Consider the following 24270-nt stretch of genomic DNA (forward strand, 5'->3'; position numbering starts at 1 on the left):
AGAGTGGGGTGACGACCTTCCACCTCATCCATCACTCGCTGATGGACATGGGAAGCCAGTCCCTGACAGGTTTGGAGGATAGGTGGGGGTGGAGGGTGAAAATGGGGTTAAGGATAGGGCCGGAGAAGGATCCGTGCTACCAAAGCATGGTGGCTGGAAGAACGAGGGCGGGGTTGAAGGGGGGAGCAAATGGAGAGAAGTGTGGCCAGGATTGAGGTCAGGGATGTATGATTGGGGTATAAGATGAGCCTGGTTAAATGTTTGCGTGGGGGGACAAAGATGGATTATCTGACTGTTTATGCATGTCTCATGTGAGGGAAAATAAACAAATGCAGCTCACATCACATTTGCCACTATTTTTTCTTTCTTTAGCTCTTTTGCAGCAAAGGGCATAAAACCACATCAGTAGTTTTGGTTTAGTTCACCATCCAGCATTTGTGAAGCAGGAACTCAGTCCGATACAAATGATGAATCTGGTAATCGGGAGCAGTGTCACTTTATTCTCCAAATCTTGCTGAGGTGTAATGAGTCTCTGAGGGGCCACTTGTTCCTTACATCCAGTGAAACAAGCACCAACGTCATCAATCTTCAAAGAGGCTAAAGTGAAGTCAACTTCTGTCTGAAGGTGCTCCCGCTGATTTCTTCACGTGAGCTCAGTGGAAAGCCCACATTCCCATCACATGTGAGAGTGTGCATGCGTGGGAGAGTCGGGTGCGGTTGCACCCAAGAAAACCTCTGACCAAATCGCAGCCAAGAGTGAGCAACACCACAGCATGAAACAGGGATGTGGTGCACACACATGCACACTCACAAATGTTAGCATGGAATGGGTTCAGTGACATTTGACCCTGGTCATTCAATTGCCTGTCAACACCATGTACTCCCATCATTTTGTGCATGACTGTGCGATCATATGTTTTCCTCTGTCTGACCTAAATGTAGTTATGTCTAGACACTTCTTTCTTTCTGCTGCTGCATTGCTAATATTGTGCACCTCATGTCAAAAGTTTGCTTTTTCAGGAAGTTAAACAAGACTCCTTCCCCTCTCCTCGCAGACAGCAACTTCATGGTTGGCATAGTGAAACCAGGAACAGGCAAGGGTGAGCTGCTCAGTTCACTCTCACTCATGAATCTGAGGTTTCAGTGTGTATTCTTTTTACGTTGGTTTTGATTTCCTTTTAATGCTGCTGGCTTTTTTTAAATCTACCATTAAGCAAATAAGGAAGCTTCATGTCTTAAAGCCCAGATCAGATTAGATCTTATCCTCTAAATAAGGATAAAGTATTGTAAGACAACAGTATTGGAAAACAACAGGGATTGACATACATACTGCATATCATAATCTTCAGGGAGATTTAATCGGAGTAATTTCCTCTCATTGATCCTGTTGTTTCTGCCTTGTGCTTCATCAAAATATTTGCTCAGATGACAACATATGTCTCTATTCTGTTTTGGAGTGTCGCCATCAGCTCTGGATTGAATACAGTAAACACATACGCACAACTACACATGTTATCTGGTAAAACAACAAGCTGCCCTTGCTTGTCTTCTGCTGGTCGGGGCCTCAGTGGGATGGACAGTTTGTGAAAATGACAGGACATGCCAACAAATTGCATCACTTCTGCCTCTGTGGCCGAGGACAATGGGCCACCATATGCCGAAGTGGGGAAATGAATGGAGCTCATTTGTGCTGGCACCCTGAGCCCCAGCTCCCCTCGACCCTGCTGGGGCCTCCGTGGCACCGAGGCCGACACAGACAGACGAGCCCACCCTGTACCACACAGCTACGCTGCTGTCCAACAACACATCCTATACACCGAATCCAACAAATACAATTTGGATTTGTTGAAAAAAAGAAAATAGAAGCAGATGAATAAGGGGAAAAAAGTAAAAACAGTTTGACATTTGGTACCACTTCCCTAATTGTGGCTGAGAGGGCATTTTACATGATCACAAATAATATTTAACACTCCACGCTGAGAATGCAGTGTTACTGTAATCAGAGTTCCCAGAAGTTTGAATATTTTTCACAGAAAAGTGAAGTATCAAATTAAGCATTACATACATACATACATGCAATACATACTCTTCTTGTAAAATGATCTTTATACATTCATATTCAGTATAAATGGGTATTCAGGATGTGCTGGTCCCTGTCTGTAAAAGTAGCCCTGTTTGCCCGTTTGTGTTTTTCTGTGTCTTTATTTGTGTGTGTGTGTGTGTGTGTGTGTGTGTGTGTGTAGGCCTGGGATGATAGCAGATGATTAAGGAGTGGCTGCTCTGTTGACATGAGATACTAATGAGGATGAAATGAGAAGGTCAGGGCTCGTCTCCAGGAGGGGGGGACACCCTCCTCCCACCACCATCACCATCACCACCACCAGCCCCCACCCCCCCACCCCGGCTTCCTCTGTCTTGGACGGACGGCTAATCCTCCTTTTTAATCGGCACAGGAAAGTACGCACACACACACATATAAAACACACACATGTACACACAGAGGCGCCTCTGATCAGGCCTCTGCATCTTCATAATGGAGGTAATTAGCTGCTCAACAAGGCTAGCTCAGCATTATGATTAGCACTTCTTTCTGAGCCCACTCAAAATCTGACCAGGGTGGCCTCTGCTGTCAATCCACACGGAGCTACATTGGAACTGCAGCAAGCATCAAAAAGTTTATTAGCTTAGCCTCATGATATATCAGTCTAAATATTACTCACACAGAGAAGCCAAATTCTGACAGGCTGAGGCTGTTCTTTATACCCATACCCCAGTCAATAGATAGCATGCATTAATTATTAATATGTAAATATTTATTTTGTATCAATTGAAGTACATTTAGGGTGTTTTACTAACCTAAAAGCAGCAGCTATCAATCAATCAGCGACTCACAAAGCGATGAAAAAAGAAATATAATGAAAGAGAGCGCAGACGATGGCAGGAGTACGGCTGTCCAGCGATGCAGCAAAGTGACCTGTGTGAGTGTAGGGGAGCTCTTATTTTAAAAAAAAAAAGGTGTAAGGGTCTCTATCAGCATGCTGAACTGTTGACCCTGACACGGGGAAGGAAGTGCTCGGCCAGCTGCTTGCTATTTTTCATCTCTCTGGATAGACCTCAAAAGAAAGGTGATAGCGAAGGGGACGTGGGTGGGAGTGAGGTGGCATGAGAGCAGGAGAAAGAAAATGGGTGGGTCAGATCATAAAAAGAAGTTGGGCTTGTGAAGTGCAGCGAAGGGTTTGACGGAGGCCTCCTGAGCTATGATGCCTGTGCTTTTTAAAGAGCGTTGTGCTCAAATCGTTAATCAAAGGTTGATGCGTATCAGGGTGACCTCCTCCACACACACACACACACAGCAAAGCCCCACCTTAGCCAGGTGTCATTTTTCAAACTCAGTGAGATAAAGATCCTCAGGTTGACACCCAGCTCAAGAGAACTGTTGATATGATTTAAGTCTGATTTATGTGTGTGTGTGTGTGTGTGTTTGCGTGATCATGTATGCGTTTCCATCAACAAAACATGAGGAGGAACCTTTGCCGCCCCTGTGTTTATCTTATATGATTGGACACATTAAACTCTGTTTATTACTACATATACTACTCCCTCCAGAGGGAGCTGTACAAAGTCTGATAAATTTCCTCACTTGTGTGAGCACTGGTTGGGACTGCAAGTGTGAAAGGATCAGAAAATCTAGGAGGTGCATAGTTAGAACAAACTGAAAACTCTGTGGCCCATTTCTCATCTCTTAAGGCTGGCGGCTCAAGGTTATATGATATGCAGAACACATGAAGCACACCAAGTAACATGGGTTTGAACAAAAAAGTTAAGAAGTTGAAAAGGCTTAATAAAAACATTATTTCAATATTGATGGACATAGCTCTTTTACATTCTTGTGTGACGTTACTATATCGATTTAGAAAACCCTTCATTACAACTTCATTACAACTCATTGTTCAACAGCATGTTCGACACTTGATGTCGTCTTTCCCTTTCATTTGTCACCTGTGTGTATAATTATGCTTATGAGTTCTGATAGAACATATAAGAATATATAAGTGGGGATCATATTTTTGTGCACTTTTCAAGTAAAAAAAAGTCCCAAATAAACTACATACCACTTAAAGCTGATTTCTTCTATTCCGAGGCATCACATTTCTCCTCCTGTAACAAAAAATACATAAATAAATGATAATAAGAATAAAATTACACAGCTGTAGAATTCATAGGGAGGGGTTTTGAATGTGTTCAACTGCAATCATTAAGCTTACAAAAAATTGACTCTTTTTTTAAAACTTTGACAAAAAAGTATTTTTTTCCCTTTAACTTACTGCAGTTAGCGTGCAAGTAAAATACATCAAACTTCACAAACACGCTACGTACTGAGTTTCGCTTGTATCTAGTGTGATCGCTCCCGCTCGCTCTGTTTGATCAAGAGCAAGGGGAAGAGAGAGAGTGGTATAGAGAGCGAGAGAGAGAGGAAAAATGAGCCTGCCAGTGGTTAATTGAGCATACAGATTCCTAATGTGTCAGGCGGTGGCCTTGCAGATGAGGGATGGCACTTTTTTACGATGCATCTTCCTTTGTTTCCTCTTTAAGGCTAATGAAGTCAGCCTTCCAGTCGCCACCTGGGCCGGACGTTCAGACACCAGAGACAGTTTCACATCCCCATTCACAAAGTCTAGCGGCGAATCGTCATCTCCGACACCCTCTCCACCCCTACCCCCAACCCTCAGCCAGCCGGAAGGTAAATACACGCACATGCAGCAACACATAGAATGAAGGACTCAATTTTGGGCATGCTCATACACACTGCTCCAACTGTATATTAAAAAATGCATGCACATACGCACTAGTCAGGCTTATTAGTTGGACTTTTGTGATAAACTCACACTGTAGGCCAGCATTTGCAGCATATTCATTATCAAAGCTGCAGACCTGTTTATTTTTACTGTCTCAAAACAGCAAGCATCCATTATCCAAAGATTTTTTTTTTGTCTCTCTTGCTTGTCTTTTCTTTTTTTTCCTACATGCCTTTAGGTCACCCACTAATGAGCTTAACACTGAGGAAACATGGAAGCGATTAGATGAGGCTTGGCTGTTTGAACAATGGGGTGATGATATTGTACCTTATGATTACAAGCATTTATATCAACAGAAACAGGGGAGGAGAAACAAGACAGGCGAGAAACTCTGTAGATTTCCATGTGCACGCATGGCTGGGTGACTTTACATGGCTTTCAGTGTTTGCAAGCAACTAGTTATTGATGATCTCAGTTGTTGGCAGCCTCTGATTCCCTCCTTATCCTTGATCTGCTTTAGCAAGTTAGGCCTAAACCTCCCTTAGTGCCACTTTTTCTCTTTGCCGTGGCAACGCAGGCCAAGTAGCTCTGGTCACCCAAACATGTTCAAGGTGCTCCATGGCCATATGTTTGCTCACTGGGGAGCGAAGTGGGGAAGAGCTGGACTGTATGACCTTCACCCAGGTTGAGCAATGAATACTCTAGGCTCTGCTCACTTGGGTTCATGCCAGGTGAACACAGTAGTCGAGCATCCCAGACATGCAACTGGATCCCAGCAAGAATTTCACCGTACAAGAGGTGGAAAAACAAAAGGGTGTAACTGTTGGGAACTGTTAGGAGCAGAAACTCAAAGTGGTGTTTATGGGGTGATGTACATTAAAAAAAGGCAAAATTGTTTTGTCTTTTTAAAGATGTTTGCATATAGTTAGTTCATATATAAAGGGTTGGATTTTTAAGACTTTGCAAAATTCAGAGGACATCCTGTCCTGATATGTCACAACACCAATCTTAGCACGGAAACTGCAGACAAACTGGTCATAGTGCAGCATTTGCTTGGCATGGCCTCAGAATTTGGCATTTCAACAATCCTTTTGATTTCCTCTAAGTCCAACTCCAACTTCCATTTTTCAGGTTGTTTCATTATTTGATATCAATTCCCCGTTTAGAAATATTCAGCTCTGACAATTTCCAGAAACGCTGTGGCAGAAATGCCTCACACAGTAGCAGTAGTTCCCTGTTTTAGTTCTCTTGGGTGACAGGCAAAAGTGTTGTGGTTTTACAAGCACTGCGTCAAGATTATAAAAATAATCTGTGACTTTTTCTTTCAGTCGCGGCATTTTCACTATTACAATTATATGGCAGTTTTTAAATGACTGTATCTAGTTCAACTGATTTAATAACAAATGTCAGAACAATATATATATATATATATATATATATATATATATATATATATATATAATTATTATATGAGTAACTGAGAAAGTGTTTATCACAGTTTGTCATCCTTCTATATATAACATGTTTATACATTTCATGTATGCTTAAAATCCACGGTAATTAAATGTCATTGTTCCCCAGTGGCCTTCCCTTACATCATTTCAACGCATTGCTTCGTTTTAACCTCTTTAACACGTACAACCTCTTGAATTATTCCATCTGCATGGGTGCAAAGTAAGCAACAGATTAAACCTGAGCTGATAACTCAAAATGTCGGCATAGTTGAGTCAACAAGGGACCTTTATGGGAAGGGAAAGGGCTGAAGGAAAATGCCATTACTCTCCAGATAATTTAAACATGTGTTGGCATTTATCTTGGTGGTCCATGTCCGAACACTAATGACAAACTCTTGTTATTAGTGGACTGAATCAAAGCCAAAGGCATGCCCACCCAAAACTTTGATCCCTTAATGTTCCCCACTCTCTAATTTGGTATTACAAAAAATTATGCTCAATTCATAGGTACAGCATTTCTTCAAAGTAAGTATAAATAGAGTGTAACAAAACACATATTTGACATGGTTTGGTGTTTTTTTTTCTTTGTTTTTTTTTTACATCTCTCTTTCTGTCTTTCCATCATGGTCATTCACCACCAAACTTTGTTTTCGTGGGAAGATTAAATATTTCTGCTTGAGAAAACCCTTTAAACTATGAAATGACTGCTGTCACTGACACACAGAACCCCCATCTGTACACACACACACACACACACATCACGCTCCCCTGATTTTGGATGGATAGATGGTTGGGAGGGGGGGGCAGAAATATATAATCTCCTGAAAAGAATGAGGCCCTCTGGGATTTTGTCAAAGTGGCCCCTCTCTGCACCAGGATTGGAAGAGAGAGCGGGGAGGGAGTGCTGGTGGTGTTCTTGCTTGGGTGGGAGGTGGGGAGTGGGGGACTAAAACATGGCCACTCCACACTGTAACCTGAGCCAGAAGGGGGCCAATCTGTCAAATAATTAGCTGTTGCCCGGCACAAAGGTTTTATTTGCAGGAATTTCATCGAGGCAGGATTGAATAATATGTCTGTGTATTGTACGGGGTCATGGGAACATCATCTCTTACTGGTGGGCCATAAAAGACGGCTAAATGATAATGAGAAAAGGCTCTGGTAATTCAATTCCTCAAGCGTTGGTTTCCATCCTTTTTCCTCCCCCACCCCTCCTCTCTTCCTTTCTCGCTGTCTTTCTGTCCTTTTTTTCTCTGCCCGGCTAATTGCGGAACTTCATGTTGATGTTGAAGTGGCTTTATTCAGTGTGCATGAAAACACACACACAGTGTGCTTTAGCTGCAAAGAAAGAAGATGGTTTTAGATCATTTTTTTATTCACGCCACTCTTATTGCTTTTTATGTAGTATAGAGTTCATGAAAGACTAACTAAATATACAGGATTTGCCTCTCCAAGATCTAAAGCTTTGTCATGCAGGCAGTGGAAAATAATAAATGAATGGGCATGCACATATACAAACATAACAGAAGCTATCAGAGAACAGATTTAAATGCATTTGATATTTTGCTGGTAAAAATAGAAATAAATAGATAATAAGTTGGATATGCTTCCCACTCCCAAACCCACTGGCTCAGTTGTCTTTTTGTACACTGACCTCTGACATCTGAGAGCAGCCGACCAGGAAGTGGATAGTGTTAAAAGGGATTGATTGGTTTGTGGCCTATAGATGATTGTTTATATCATTCCATACTGGAGGTTTGACCTTTGGCGACCCTTCTGTGGACCAATCCGCTGAGAGCCATGACCTGTATCCATTTGCAACGGCGCTAATTAGCTTTGACGGGTCTGGGTTTGCGTCGGGGTTGTAAAATGAAGCCCTGCAGTGCCCTGATTGAAGAAAGACCCGGCTACTCCACTTTGGGCCCACCATTTCCTCCCGCCAAATGTCAAACACATTAAACTTAATGTACCAGCAAATCTTACTCAATTATTTGTATGTTGTTGAGGTGTGTGTGTGTGTTTGCGCGCCCGTGTGGTGCCGCTAAATGGCGTTCATATGTCAGTGTATGTTCAGCTGTCTGAACACACTCAAGCATGCTGGTGTTTACATGTAAGCGGGGAGCGACAGAGTAGGAGACAGAGAGTTTGCTGTTTCACTGGCACGTCCATGTGGTATGAGGTTACACATCCTGCGACGCACTGCAGAGTGATGAGGAAACTTGCTTTTAAGTAAAATAATTGGTTTATTGCATCCTGTGATCTGGCTAATTGTAATGAAAGCAAGCTTACAATTTTCCAATTATAATTCTATGTCGATTCTGTTCCTCTCTAATAAAGAGGAGCACTGATGCAAAACAAAATGCCAGGACTCCATTTCCTGCTTGTGCCTTAGAGCTATTCAGAGATGAGGGATGTACACACCCTCCAAATATCAGCCCCAATACCCCACATAAAGCATCCGACTGACGAATGAGAGCAATACTAGCGTGAGAAAAGTGTTTCCGTGTACAGCACACTTTCACAAATCAAATACAGACATTTTTTGGGGAAAAAAAGAAAAGAAATCATTTAAATTTCAGTATAAAATAATACATTATACATTAACAAAGTATGTAGCGCAAAATGATTGGATCATGTGACAATGTGCTACTTTGTTTTTTTTTGTTACTAGTCACCTAACTGACACGAGTCACTCTTTGTGCCCCTGACAAATCATCGGATAAAAATCTCCTCACAGTCGTCGCCCCTCTCTCCCTGCTCCTCCTCCACACGGACAAGTGCACTTGTGCCTCTCGGTATCAGTCACTCATATGTCTCTCCACCCGGCCTGTCAGTCTCCTACTAAATTCCCTGGATCACAGTACATCTGACAGTATTTCATCTCGGATTTGAGGATAAGTGAGAGGATTTCAGTTCAAGCTGGGAGCTTAGCATGAAAATGCCGCTCAGTGTGAAAAGCTAGGCGTTTACACGATGTGGGAGCCCTCCAGTACCCCCCTGTTTTTTCCTATACTATACCCTCTCTCTCTCTTTCCCTCGCTCTCTGTTGTTGATTTAGCTGTGAGTGGCTGCCTGACACAACACTGGGTAACTCCTCAAGGAGCTAAATACAGCTAACCCTGTTGCATAGTTATTCTATCGCTGGACTCCGAGGGGAAAAGAAAAAGGATGTATTTTAATTAAGCAAAACCCAGGGGCTTCAGTATTACTATGGCCACACTGGGGGAAGACAGTGAGATGAAAAAAAGAAAGAATAATGTGTCAGGAAATAAACTGTAAGGTTTAAAGGTGCAGAAATCCAGGGGGTGGGTGGCAGGAGGAATTCTTACATTATCAGCTTTGATTTGACACGTTTTGAGTCTAAAACACTCGTTTTAGAAAATGGTTTATCCACAATAAAAAATATAAACCTGCAATTTTTGTGAGACAGTATATCTTCTCTTTCTTTTCCACACGTGAACATTCCGGCGCCGTTTTTTGCACCAGATTAGCATTTGCGCTCTGAATTTTGTGAACTGTTCAAAACTCAAATATGAAGCGATTCAGCTAATTTCCTGCAAGGAAAAATCGACCAGACGACACGCGATTTAAAACACATTTTCAAAGATGATGTTGCCCGTCGTCTTGCGTATAATCTCATTTAAATATAATTACAGTAATTACACTAATGCCTTCAAATTTCTGTGAAACGATCTCGTTAGCATGGGAGGGCTGCTCATGAGCTGACTTGAGTGTTGTACTCCTGCGTGTGTGTGTGTGGGTGCCAGATTTTGCTGCAGCATACATGTCTAACAGACTCTAATAACAGATGAAAGGAGAGCGCGGACCCCCTCCACCTCAACACGCACAAACACACATATTCTGCAGCCTAGGTTAACCCTGGAAATAAAGAAATAAAGGCAATACATGGAGAACCTGAGGAGAATCTTGAATGTCAGTTGCTGGTAGGAAAGATGGATTGCCTGAATTCTCCACCAATCACCAAACAACACATTGGCTGCAGCATTGATTGATGAAGTATTTAAGTCGTCAATCTCACATCACCTGCTTTTCTTTTCTCTCGTTCAGCCAAACGGCTTCAGAAAAGCTATGCTGTGTCTGCATGAACCCTGACCAATGGAAAGCGTCAAGGGTTTCTCTGAATTTCAAAAAAAAAAAAAAAAAAAAAACAACCCAAAAAAGGACTGGTGGTGAGGCCAGAATTTGGACAAACTTAATAGTTCGCAAAGAGACTGGGCTGAGCTGTAGCATTTGTTGCAACCTACGCACTCACACAGTCACAATATGGAGAGAGTACCACTCCCAGTATTGAAGCAGTCCTTTTCTACACTGCAGATCATGCAAGCTCCACTGCTCTCACAGTGCCGTGGAACAGGCTGCAGTGTATATAACTCAGTCCAATATTATTGATGACAAATCATGATTAACAATAACAATATTGATAAAAATGGTACATTAGCTCTCACCTCTGACCTTATTTGCAGATCTCTTTGTACTATATGATGTATTGAATTTCATAATCATGCTTGAGTACACTTTTTTTTTTAAAAGGGAGGTGTCACGATAATGTGTTGACAGTACATTGGAGAGCATATACAGAACCAATGTTTTCTTGGAGTTACCCTGAAGACGCCATTGATCTGCCATTTAACCTATTCTCCTGCAGCAGTTCAGCAGCAAACCCTAGGAGGAAAGCATCTCCCCCCTCGCCACCACCTCCACCACCACCACTCCACCTGGGCCATTGTTTCCCTTCCCTAATATGATACCCCCTGAAGGTTCTCCACAGACCTCATTTCTAATCAATGCATGTGGTTGGTGGGACCATCCTGTCTCTGCAAATTAATGACTTCACTTTTTTCTGTGGTTTCATTCCATCGATTTGTTTTATTAGCCCATTGATCTCCAAGCACCTCCTCCCCACCTAACCCAGCCCCAACCCTCTGCTTCTTCTTTACTTATCAATATGAGAGCTGATTGCATCACTTCTGGAAAAAAAAAAAGTGCTTCCTTCATCATGACGATGACGGAAACAAATATGTAGATTTGTGTGAGGTTTTTTTTTTTTTGGTGACTGTACTTACTCTCTGTAAGTGCTTAATTGATTGACTTGTCCATAAAAGGTTCAATATATGTTATTTTTCTCTCATGTTTTCTGTGAACATATGAGTCTCCAGGTTAAACTAATCTAGTTTCATTAGTTTAATACAACTGTCATGGTCTAAATCACTCAGACATTCATCTGGTCAGGGCTCGCTGGTCTTATTAACAGCCATATCTAACGCTCTCCTCTATAATTCCCTTTGAGATCTGAACAAAAGGATAGGAAGTGCTTTACTCTGACAAGTCAGACTTCACTTCACAGGAGGAATTACAGCTTTTCATTTTCTGTCACTGGAGCGTTTTAGTGAGGTGCCCCACTACCATAACGATGTTCTTTCTCTCTTGTTTTATGACTTGAGCCACGCACAAAGAGTTGATTCACAGTAATCACTTATGAAAACACAAATGCCCGTGTGTGTATGTAAGCGACAACCGCAAAAGTACACACACTATATATTCAAATACTGAGAGAAATATAGTCAACGCCATTTGTGCCAGACACAAAAAATTACACCCTCAAGTCGAACAAAAACACACAAATTCCCAGAAGGGAAACAAAATTCAAATGTGTGGTCAGTCGAGTTAGCCCCGGTGTCCATTATTGCTTCTGTCGGAATCCATTAGGATAAACACAGTTTACATTCTCTGGACAACCGCAGTAGCATGTTGTCCTCTCACATGTGGCAGCCATATTATTTCTGTCCTTCCCAAGCCATCAGACAGTGGCACATGCCATCTAGGAAATAAAACCTCAAGTAATGCTAAAGGCTGTAAAATTTTGGACTCCATTAATCATCTCTTTTCCTCTCTCACTTGAAAAAAAACAAAAAAAACAGAACAACTCACCGTATTTTATTTTGGCTCTGAAAATAAATCAATATCTAGAGAATGTCTGTGTTCAAAGATGAGAGAGCGACTATCAAGCACCCAGCTCCCTCGACCAAAGTGCATGTTTATCCAGCTTGTGGGAATTCCTGTTCCTCAGGATGGATCTGGAGTAGTCATGATTGGCGATGTTCCCGTCCCACCCTGGCTGGCTCTTTCATGAAAACCGTATCCAACACAGAGGACTGCTCACTTTTCCTCAGCTCACAGATATTACACTTTTAAACTGGCAGCAGGAGATATTGCTACTGTGTTTACACTACAAAAGAAAATGGATATGATCCCTGACAAACACATTCACATCTGCACATGCGGTTATTCAGAGTGAACATATGTGACACATCAGACTGTCGTAGCTTTGCATGCAAGTGAACCAGCAAGACTTAGAGTCAGCAAAAGTCTCTGCTGCTTTTGCCTTTTACTTTCTTCTACAGATCTATAATTCCACATCCTCAAGTAATTCTTTACCTTCACCCCTTCAAAAATCCTCTTTCAGTAAAGCTCATCAAAATTGCACTCTCTTTCCACACTACAGCAAGTCTACACTGTGACCTTCACAAAGCAATAACTGCCAGCATGATAGATACACTGTATACACAAAGCATTTACATATGTTTGTCTGAACACGCCTTTATAATGTTTATGTTATCTTTATAATAATTTTACCTCTATGCTAGGCCTGCGATTTGAGTCATAAAGAATCATCTAAGCAAACAGATAGGTAGGTTTAGATAGGGTTAGCTGCTACTACATCCCTGCATCTCCTGTCTTTACGTCTTTACATAAATCCTTTCAGGGCTTCTGGCAGCAGTTTCCTGCTCTTTCATCTGGCTCCCTTGTGGTAGGACTATTAGCCCGGCCTGTTTACCTGCAAGTGTTTGGAAGGCAGCTGGCTTTGGACGCTCAGTGCCTGCATAGGGCCAGGGGCTGCTGGGACCTGGGAACGCTGGCACCAAATACCGATGGGTAATTAGACCTTCATTCGAGAGCGAATGTGGCAAGCATTAGACACAAGGCTCTTTCCGGTTCAATTCATATCTCCATCCTGCCTTCCTTTCCCTTCTAACAACCATGCACCATCCTCTTTTTTTTTTTCTTTTTCTGGTCTTACACAATCCATAATGGCAGGCCAGTATTTTAATGTATGGTTAGAGCAGGAAAAAAAGATCGGCAAGAGGTCAGCAAGTGATCAGTATCAGGTAAGTATATAATTTTTATATAAATCTCTAAGACAATCATTTTGAAAAGAAAGGGACATGTGGGACAATGGGGAAATTAAAAGCAATAGTCTAACGTCACTTGAATTTTGAGTTTTAATTGCTTAAACACTACAAAATATTTGAATTACATGGAGAATCTATCATGAAAAATCTTAAGTGTCTGTGCGCTTCTTAGGTCCTTTCTGGGAATGAGATCTTTATGCTTAAAAATGAAACCAGGGCAGACATGTGCAATAATAAAAGCAGAAGTGTAGCTGAAGTACCAACCTTCTCAAAAAAACATTCTCAATAAAAGAATAAATAAGTAAATAAGCACAAAACCAGACAACAAATTTTAAAAAAGGGTAGATACATACATACAGTACATCATACAATTTCTTTCATTTCAAGAACACTTTAAATTCATGCTGTCAGCTTAATCCATTTTTATGTGGGTCTTTTTTGTGGCATTTAGCAGTTTCCTTCACTTGTGAGAAACATGACAGTGGTTGTTTCTCATGTGAGAGGAAAACTATTGAGAGGCCCCTTCTAGTTTTGCGGTGAAAGGTGACATAACCCATAATTCCACTAAAACCACAATGTTCTTTTATCAGATGTTCCTCTCTGATACTGTGAGGGTGGTTCACATTATGCTAACCAAAGGACTGAACTGCAGAAAATGCACAAAGGTACTTATGTTCAAGTCATTATGTGGGGCATTAGAAAATAGGCAACCTAGCAGGTAAAGTATAATATAGATGAAATCATAAAATTTTAAGCAAGTTATTCAACAAGCTTGTTCGCTCTACTTCTCAATCTTTAAGTGGTTGGCCAATGTAGCTAATACAGTTTGTGAGTGTGAATTATTAACTTACTGTGTAAAGGCAGCAGTTAATTTGTTATATTAGATTTATCTGGGGTTTTTTTTGCAAATGGTTTAACAGAATAAAAGATAATGCTGAAGTTCAAAAGCATACACTGGTGCCTGCTAACAATGGCTAGCTACTGAAACAGCTAGCAGTCAAAGGTAACTTGTTTAGCTCCCTCTAAACAAAAATATTTTATATTACACTATTTTTTACAAAAGGAGTGACTGTAAGTGTGTCAGTGTCATTTTTAAATCATTGTGTTATCTGTTATCTTACAGTTAAACTGATTTAATCTATTTAGTCTCATAAATGCTAACATTGTTGCTAGCACTTTTATACTGAATATCCATTTACGTATATACGAAAGGACAGCCTCCCTCAATGGCATCCATTATCAAAAGATAACTACAAAAAATGTGAGAAGCCTTGTTATAACAGGGCAGTAGCTTACATCAGTGTAAAAGAAGCAGCTGGTTATCAGACAAGGTAGAGACAAGCAGGGGCTTGACCCAAGATGCAACATCCCAGACAAAACATACTGTGCAGGCTCCTCACAAGGTTAAGCTACTTTATACCGTGAAACTACAAATTTAAAGTGTTATCATCTACTTTTATTTAAAAATCCCCCCAAAAAGATTACCTAGGCTACGTTTGTGCTTACATCTGACTTATGCGGTGTCACTGGATATATTGCTGTGTCACTACAATTGCATTATAATGCTGCTGCTTCTGCTGCTGGCACCTTGTTTCAATAGAATCACACTTTGAATTAGGCTGTGTGTCATCACTGACAGCAGCTCATTGGAAAAGAAGGATGGAAATGCCCTGCATTTACTCACCCTTATAAATGCTGCTGCCCGCACGCATCAATAAAACCTTATTCAGTATTTTTTTTCCTGTTTCATCAGAAATAATATTATTGCAAATTTTATTGAAATTTCTTGATATACCTTTGAGACACCCACCCCTAATTACAACAAAACAAGCTCCATTCACTTATATCTCATGAGCGCCCCCTAGAAAACTGGAAGTTATAGAACTTGGAGTTAAATATCTCTGGTGTCACAAAGCATGTGACTTGTAATTTATCGGGTGGTGACAACTCCAAACCAAGGAAACAATAATATAAAATAAAATGAGACATAAAATTAAAGTTGAATTTAAAAAAGATGAATTGAAATATTATAATAACACATATCCAATAAAATAAAATCTTTTTTTATATTTAATTCATTTAATTAATACTGTTGCAGCTCCACGCAGTGTGACACGTACACATGTATATATCAGCTATCTAAATTCTGCTGATTAGAAACTGATTCCCCGAGTCCTTGTGTTACAGGTAAAGGGCTGTGAATAGCTGACAGGCTACTCTCTGCTCTACATGAATTGAATCTGAAGGCTGGGGAGGATGCAGCTTTTAGCGGTCAGGGAAAAACACTGGGTCCAAATTAGCATAAACAGGAGCACAAAAGAAACAGGGGATAAGAGCGAAACAGAAAACAGTGTTGTCAATAGGACCCCCCAGTGAGGAATTTCAATTTCATATATCTAATTATCCCTGTCAGATAGAAAGAAGTGACAAAAAGCTGTCTTTGTTCTCTGTCTTTATCTCCCGCATCTCTCTCAATTAATTTCAGCATACGAATATGACTAATTGTCTCTCTGCAGCTCTGAAGCCACATAAATAATAATTTCGACCCGTGTTTGAGGGAGGGGTGGGATGTTCGTGCTTCAGTTTATGATATTTGGACACAATGGTTTGTGCATAATTCAGGTGATCACGTTAGCAGGCCGATCCAACCTCTCTGTAGACATCACCCTCTGCCCCACAGTCTTGTAGTCCGCATAATACCTCTATACTTTCCCTCTTTTGTAAACAAAAGCGTTATGTCTCTCATTTCTGTCACTGGGCTTGTTTCTTTGTTTAGAGTGGTGATATTAGCATCATAATCAGACAGAAAGAAAGAGGCGGCAGTGATGGTTGATTTATGCATGGTTTATGAGGAGAGACCAGCTAAACCAGTCAGCATCTGCTATGAATTTTCCAACATGTTTAGGTTTAGACATTCATGTTATAACTGAGTGATTTCAACATATAGTACTTTAGTAACTGATCTCTTTTCATTGGTTTATTTTCAAACTTGGGTGCTTTCAGTAATAGGCCTTTTTTTTTTTTTTACTATTTATATTGTAATTACAAGAAGCCCTCAACTGCTCTTACAACTTTTTCCCTTCATCCAAATTTCTATACCCTTAAAGTATTGCACTTTGGTTTTTGACTCTGACGACTGTATAATTAATTGATATCCTATTCACTCTAAGAGACCTTGTCATTTCCCGCGTATCAAGCAAACAAAAAAAAAAATATCAAGTGAGGACGAAGGACGAAAATATGCGCTCGTGAAAAGATGTTTTATCACTTACTGACACTGACATAAAAAGCTCTTGAAGAATGGCGCTGAAGTGATGACATTTGTTTATTCACTCAAATGTGCCTAAAAAACAATCAGCACAACCTAAACACAATGAGCCAAACATCTGAAACCCGTCTAAACAAAGCGGCAGTCGAGCCTGTGCACTCCAACCATAAAACATACTCAGTCATTCGCTCAGAGAGAGGGAGGGCAGCGAGGAGGGGGAGCGGGGGGGATGGTATTGTTACATTTCATTAGACACATTCCTTCTCTGTGGACTCTTGACCAGTTGCCATGGCAGTTCAGCTGACCACATTTCATATCAACTTCTCTTTCTCTCGGTCTCTAAGTCTTTCTTCCTTTGTTCTTTGTTTTATTTCGGTTTTAAACCAAATGATTTTAATGACACTGCTCTCTTCAATACAACAGTATATTCCAGACATTATAAGAGATAGATTTGGCACTCAAGACTCCATTGCAACAGCAAAGATAGTGGTAGAAATATAACTTCCATGAAATCGAAAAAGCTTTTTAAAACTTTGTTTTTGAGGCATAACGGGTTGTAACTAGCATCTAGAAAAACTTCAATTCAATAAATATTAAAATGCCAACAAGGTTTGACTCGTTAAGTCGTTAAGGGCCAGTCACACAGGCCTAGAGTCCAGTCAGCAAATGTGGCAAACACTGTTTGTGGGGGGAAAATATGTCTTCCCCAACCAGGTGTGGGTAGCTGCTGGAGGTTGTTGGCAGTCGCTATGAAATCAATTGCTAAAGCCCCATTCAGGTGACCTGTAGTTACCAGATGGGTTACTGGTCTTGAAGGAAAAGAGTTTATTACAACTAGTTGATGAGTGATTGCTGGAGGTGGCTGGCAGTTGCCAGTATGAAATTGGTTGCAAAGAGATAAATGGTGCAGCATTAAAACCTCCTTGGGATTGTTTTGGTCACTAGCAGGTTGCTGTGGTTGCCACCAGTTTTCATGGAGGAGGCCAACTTGTCTGCAAACACTAATAAACTATTTGCCAAGGGGTAGTGAAAAGTGCTAGGCAGAGAGGAAATGGAGAATATTTGCTTTAAAAATAAATGTTGCACCTTACTGTTGCGATAAAATATTGCATCAATAAGGCACAACTTTTACTTTGAAAGTGAATGTTCTCCACTTCCACTTGGCATTACCCTTCTTCAAATTTCTGTACAGCTTGGAGATTAGATGGTTAAGGTTTAGAGGAAATTCATTGTCTTACATGCAAATTGCGAATGACCATGCCAATCTGCAACCAAATAAATCATAGATTTTTGGAGGTTTTTGGGGGTAGCTACGCTCTTTGTGACCAATTTCACCTTGTAAGAGCTAGCAAAGTCCAGTAAAGGCTAGCAAAGTCCAGACACCATTTGCCAACCTGTCAGTGAACTGAGCTTGCCAGGAGGTTGCTTGTTGGTTGGACTCTAGGGACTAAGCCATTTTGATTCAAGATGAACAGCTGAAATATTTGTGGTTCTGCTTAAATGCAAATAAGATTTGCAGATCTGTGGGAATATTTATATCTCCAGTATTCAGCAAACAGCCAAAATGATATATTATGACATTCTGCTTACAGGTAGGTGAAAACCTTTAGTTACCTATAGTTAAGCGTCATCGGCAGAGAGATGACACTCTCAGTTATTCGGCAGCTACTTTCAAAGAATCAACCAAAAATGAACAGCAGAACCAGTAAACTGCTATGACAATGGTGCTACACTGATTCAGCAGTTTCAAATCTGCAGTAGCTTCATCTGCTTGAGAGCACCCCAAAGATGTAGGCAAGTGTACTTACCAATTTGTTGAGCTTACTGTATCCATAATGTGATTAGCAAGGCAATTGTTCAAGAGCGTTTATAGGATAAGTCACGTGCTGATCGTGTCTGCACACTTTTCCACATGCCACACACCTGTGGGGTAAAGCAAAATGGAAACTTTATTTTGGAGCATAATATTCACAATTTAATAATAAGAAAGTAATAATAAAGACAGCTTTATGTTACATTACAGTGAAAAATAATACTGAAAATGAAACAAGTGGTTTGAAAAAATATCTTGTAGGTAGCACTTTTCTATTAAACTTTGCTTTAACACAACATCCAGGCAGGCAGCTTTCTTTCTCAACATTTGCATATTTTGGTGAGTCAACATCCTGAATCAAAAAAAGTGCCACCAATAAAAGCGTAACACTATGCAAAAATCCTTCAGGACGAAGGTCATTATTGACACCTGATGTAGCTAAACCCGAAAATGGAACTGAGTCGCAGTCCAGCATTCATATTAACAAAATGCAACCTGTCATTCAAATCCAGGGGCACAGTTAGTCCAACTTTCCAAGCACCCATTAATTAGCATTTTTCCATCAACAGTCAAGTGTTTGCTAAAAAAAAAAGGGGGGGAAAGGACGATAACAGAGGGAGACGAAATTAATTTGCATTCAGTGTATAAATAGTTCCAGGACAAGGGCTGTTAAGTTTGAAATTAACATGTAAACAGTTGGAAAGTCTGCCCTGCTACTCCCTATCCCCTTCTCCTTAACCCCCACCTCTGGTTCCCTTTTAGCGCCTTGATAAATATACATAAAGCCCCACACAAAGACCGCCTTGTTCCTTCAAATGGGCTACTTTTTAATGGAGACATATATTTCCAGGATTATATCAGCATTCAGTTGCAAATTTTGAGTTTTTAATACTCCAGTTGGGACAGTCTATGAATAAGAGTATCATTTGAATGCAAGGGAACACCTGGTGCTGAGGGGCTGGGCTTAGAGGGGGTTTTGAGCTGACCTGGTGACAGTGCCAAAGCTTCACTTGTTCCCAGAGTTTGCATTCAGATTCTCCCAGACTCGGTCATCGCTATGATACTGTAGAGTGCACATTTAAAGTTATTCTCCTGTCTTATAAATGCCAAAGACATGGCGCGATGACGGCTGCTACATTTGAAGTTGGAAGCGTGAACAGTGTGAGCTCAAAAAGTTGGAAACTCCAATATTGCCACGCAGCAGCTGAGAATTTCTTTTATTTCTGAAGTAGTGTTTTCAGTGCTGTGATCTGTCGTACAACTATATATTAACTACATTTTTGCTTATGAACCTTTGAAAATCATCATTATTATTTTACTTCTGCAAACACCTGCTGCTTCTGGTTTATGCCGATTGGTTAAAACACAAACAAGAACTCTGAATTCAAAATTGTTACGAGAAAACAAAGGGGAAATTAAAAAAAAACAACTTTCAGCTGTGCTTTTTTTGTTGTACATTACTTGGCTGCATGAGAACAGAAAGAGGTGAGGGGGAAGGTGGTGGTGGTGGTGGGGGGGGACTGTTTGGAGGAGGAGAGAGGCAGGGGTACAGGGTCTATTCGTATGCACCCCACATCCACTCAACACACAATCAGGCCTGTATTGCGTTTTGCAAATTTATACCCAGGATGTTGGTTTAGAGTGTTTCCCTGAAAAAAAGAAAAGGAGAAGGATTTTTTTTTTCAAGTAAGTGTCTGCTTTCATGAGCAAGAGTGATTGAGGCACACAAACAAACCTTTGTTTCCTAGCTCACAGATGCAAGGCCCGAGCGCTGATTTACACCCTACCCCAAGACACATTTCTACTTATTTTTAATACGTTGCGACTAAGACTTTATGAAAAATAGGCTTATTGAACACTCAACGTCATTTGTGGTCACCCCTCAAAAAAAAAAATAAATAAATAAATAAAATGGTAATGCATGAGGAAATCACACTGTTAGCAATATCCACTCCACGCTGTGTATCCACTAGCCATTCAAACCAGCCTGTCTTCTCCCTCAAAATATTTGCACAGCCTCATGTTTGCAGTGACGGGAGAGCTGTACTCATGAGAAGACAATCCATAGCGAGACGCAGGCAGTCAAAGTCAAAGGCACGGAAAGCTGAAGCGAAGGGGTACCGAAGTGTCGAAAAGTTCGACACTGATTCGATGTGAATATTCACGTTTGGGTTTTACTAAAGCAAATCTAATAAGGCCGTGCAAACACTTATATCACATGTCATCATAAAATATCAGTTTGGCTATATTTCTTCTACTTTCACCAAATGTTGTTTACAAAAAGAAATTGTATATTTGTGCAATACTTACAATGTAGTCTGCATCAGAGGAGTGGCGATGTCTTGACTAAATGTTTGCCACATCAAATCAATGTGTTATATTTGAGCTGAGAACACGGTCAAGTCGGTGAGGCTGGTGACAGCATTTTTACGTCAGTCCCAATTAATAATTAGTTTAATGATTTGAGCCTTTGACATGTGGCCCTCGACAAATGTGGGCAGGAAAATGCACACTCGGTGCCGTTTGCATAAATCTACCATTTCAGCTTGCGCTGAGGGGGAAACAGAAGGACAGGAGAGAGTGAGAGAAAGCGAGAGAGCGCGAGAGAGAGGTGAGGGAATTATAGGACTCAGATGTGTGTGATTGGCGGTTCCCTTGGCTCCCAGGGTTAGAGAGTTCAGAGAAAAGCCGATTATTGCTCTCCCTCAGGTCAAGCCTTCATAAATAAACACGGGGAGAGCCTGAGGCACCGTGTTTTAGTATGATTAGCATATCATACAGGCTATCGACATGGTACTTATCATATTACAGCGCAGCCGTCCTCTGAGCACACGGAGGTTACATGTACGGGGCTGCTGAGCATACATCTCTGTTCATTAGAAGGCTCCTCGGGGAGAGAATAAATCATATCAGCACGTGGTTATACCAGCCCAGGCGTTTGACTCCGCCATACAGCGGATGTTAACCAGAGCCTTTAATAAGCTGGAGAAGAGCTGACAGTTAGCTTCAGACTGATGAACAGCGGAGGAGACGAGGGGCAACGATAGGGAGGATTGATAGTAGGAGGGAAGTACACTGAGAGGCAGAACTGTGGTACATGAAACTAATCTCTGGACCACTTTTCTGACACCTTACACTTGTGCTGGCCTCCTGAGTGTTTGGACCTGACTTCATCCTGGACACTTTTGAATCTGCATGCCAGCTGCATGTTAACTGGGTCCATTATGTCCTCAGCATTACAATTAATCTTACAATGAACCTTAAAGTTCTGCATGATTACCAATTACATGTTGGGACTAAGATACCAGAGGCCTTATTTCATTACAAAAAATATAAGTGAAATGAAACAAAAGGTACCATTTATATATATAAAAAAAACAGAATTAGCATTAGTGTTTTTATCAAAGACGAGCAAATGACTAAACAAACTACTGAAGCTTCATCTGGATTCATCAGTTGGCATCTGAAAAAGAGTACTCTCACCTGCCCAGTAGAGGTAGGTGGATCGATCCAGATATTGATAGTACCGATACAAATGCTGGTATTGGTATCGGATCGATACTATCACAATAGGATCGATACTTTGATACTATCTTCTAAGTTCAGTGTGTAACCCAGTGAATTGTGCTTAAAGGTGTTTTGTTGTGTTAATTTGCTCGTGGTAAAGTTGTCATTTAAGCTAGTTTCTGTAAAGCTCAGTGAACAGCAGACACACAGCGTGCACAGTTCTATTCTAACAATCAGAAATTGTGGCTGGATTTACTGAGGAGAGTCAGCCTGTCATGATAGTGCAATCCATGAATGCTGCATGTATCAACAAGTACCAGTTCCAACAAAGTTAAAAAAAAAAATGCCTACTGGTTTTAAAAAAAGTAAAAAGTAAGAAAAAAGTTTAAGCTACCAAATCTAACATAACAAGAAATGTCCAACCTGACTTCAGTCTAGGCTTTTTAGTAAGACTGGCAGACTCGAAGTCAATGACTGTGGTCACTGGCTACTTGGAATTGTGATCCGGTGTAATAAAATATGAAAAGGGTGACAGATTTTGGTGCAGTGAACAGAAAAAAAAATGTTTCTATGGATGATAAAATTAGCCCATAAGGAATTATGACTGTGTCTTAAAACTGCACGGGATGGAAGTCACCCCGATTCTCAGACACGCTGCTCAGATTTCAATTTACGGCAAGCCTTTTCTCCTTAGCTACACAAGCTCAGCTCACAGACCAGGGGCCACAATTAGCAGCTAGCCATTCTGACCAGGGAGAAAGAGTTAATGACATCCGCACCTAAGCCCTCCTAAGCCTAGGGAGCCGGGGCACCGAGGAGCGCAGTGCTCTCCTCCTTCCAGTCAAGCGTGGCCTCTTTAGGTGGTCTGCGCACACACTGGAGGGGATGATATATTCTAACTGGTATTAAAATATCCTCCAGGAGGCCGGGCTGCCGGGGATGGCCAGCTGGGTGGATATACAGTAAGAGGCTACAATGCAAAAACGGGGATATTGGATGGGTGTTTTTCTTGTTTGGGTTTCATGGTGGTGGCACAAAGCTGGGATCAGTCAGGATGCCATGTCGCCTGGATAATCACACCCACCACTGGCATGGATCTTATGCCAGAGAGAGGAACAGCAAACATCAGAAGCATATATTTAGTTTTGAGACCTAACATTAAAAAATAGGAAAAAGTCTAAACAATATCAAGTTTAAGGTTTTTATTTGACCTCATCGGACTGTTTGCAAATTTCCTTGCATTGTTGTCTGCATACAGCACCGCGCAATAATAACACTTTAAATGATCCCACCACGTTTCCATTTACTCCATCACGTCCGTGCCTGTGTGTGCATTTCTCTGTGTGTTCTTAAGTGATGCCATCCCCTCGTGCCCACCCCTCAAATCCCCACACCCCACCCACCCATGCAAATTAGAACTTCACACACGGTGCGGCAAGCTGCTGGGTGCTCTGTGATTTCACACGACCAATTAAGGCCCTCTTGGCAGTTGTGTGAACAGTTTCATTAGAGGAGATAATATTGCAAAGTGAAATGATAAGCAATCATTATGATTAATGCCCAGACATTACATTGCTCGTTAATGAGGTGTAAATGATCTCATTATTTTTTGAAAGAGTACAGATTAGATTAAAGTGGAGTGGACAGCGCTCCTCGGTGTTCAGATAAGTTAGTGTTAATTAGGCCCAATCTCCAGGAGCAAATGAGCCGCAACCCTTTGGTAAACAATTAGGCTTCCATAGCCCTGGGCTAGATGGACAGGGATAGGCGACTGAATGGATAGATCACTGGAGAGATGGATGTTGATGGAGTGTTGAAATCTGAATCAGATTCATTGTTAGCTTTCCACACAAAATCAGACAAATTGTGTGCCTTAGTGTACCGAACAACAGAGTGGGGCAGATATTTCAGGGTTTTAAATGTTCATTTCCATCTGAAGTAACACATATATACATAATACACGTTAAGATTGTGGTTATTATTTTTCTCCCCTCCCCTCGTGTGTGTAATTGTGGAAAACAGTTAGATTGCTGAACAGTTTGCAGCTGCTAAGGGTGAAATTAACAATAGATTTCAAACAGTCTAAACTATTGTATAGACTGTAATAGCTTTCTAAGTCATACAGAAGTAAAGTATTAGCAGTTGGAGTTAAAAATTTTCTTCCTTCTTTTAGTACAAATCCAGCTGTTTGGTTACTATAATAATAATAATACTAATAATAAAA

General features: G+C 40.9%; 1 long non-coding RNA gene across 3 annotated transcripts in view; it reads right to left on the minus strand.

Moving 5' to 3' along the window:
- Nucleotides 1-24270, minus strand: part of LOC146377407 (uncharacterized) — a 62015-nt gene that overhangs the window by 11617 nt on the left and 26128 nt on the right. For 2 of the 3 annotated variants that reach the window (XR_014801743.1, XR_014801742.1), the window contains exons 3-4: nt 18535-18649; nt 4113-4158 (exon numbers count right to left, since the gene is read on the minus strand). This is a non-coding gene — a long non-coding RNA (uncharacterized LOC146377407). Of the gene's footprint in view, nt 1-2405; nt 4159-18534; nt 18650-24270 lie in introns of those variants that run through there. The other variant, XR_014801744.1, reaches the window with a different exon arrangement.

The sequence above is a fragment of the Perissodus microlepis genome, chromosome 11 (assembly GCF_051167445.1).
Source record: "Perissodus microlepis isolate ML-2025 ecotype Zambia chromosome 11, ASM5116744v1, whole genome shotgun sequence".
In the NCBI taxonomy this organism is placed as follows: domain Eukaryota; kingdom Metazoa; phylum Chordata; class Actinopteri; order Cichliformes; family Cichlidae; genus Perissodus; species Perissodus microlepis.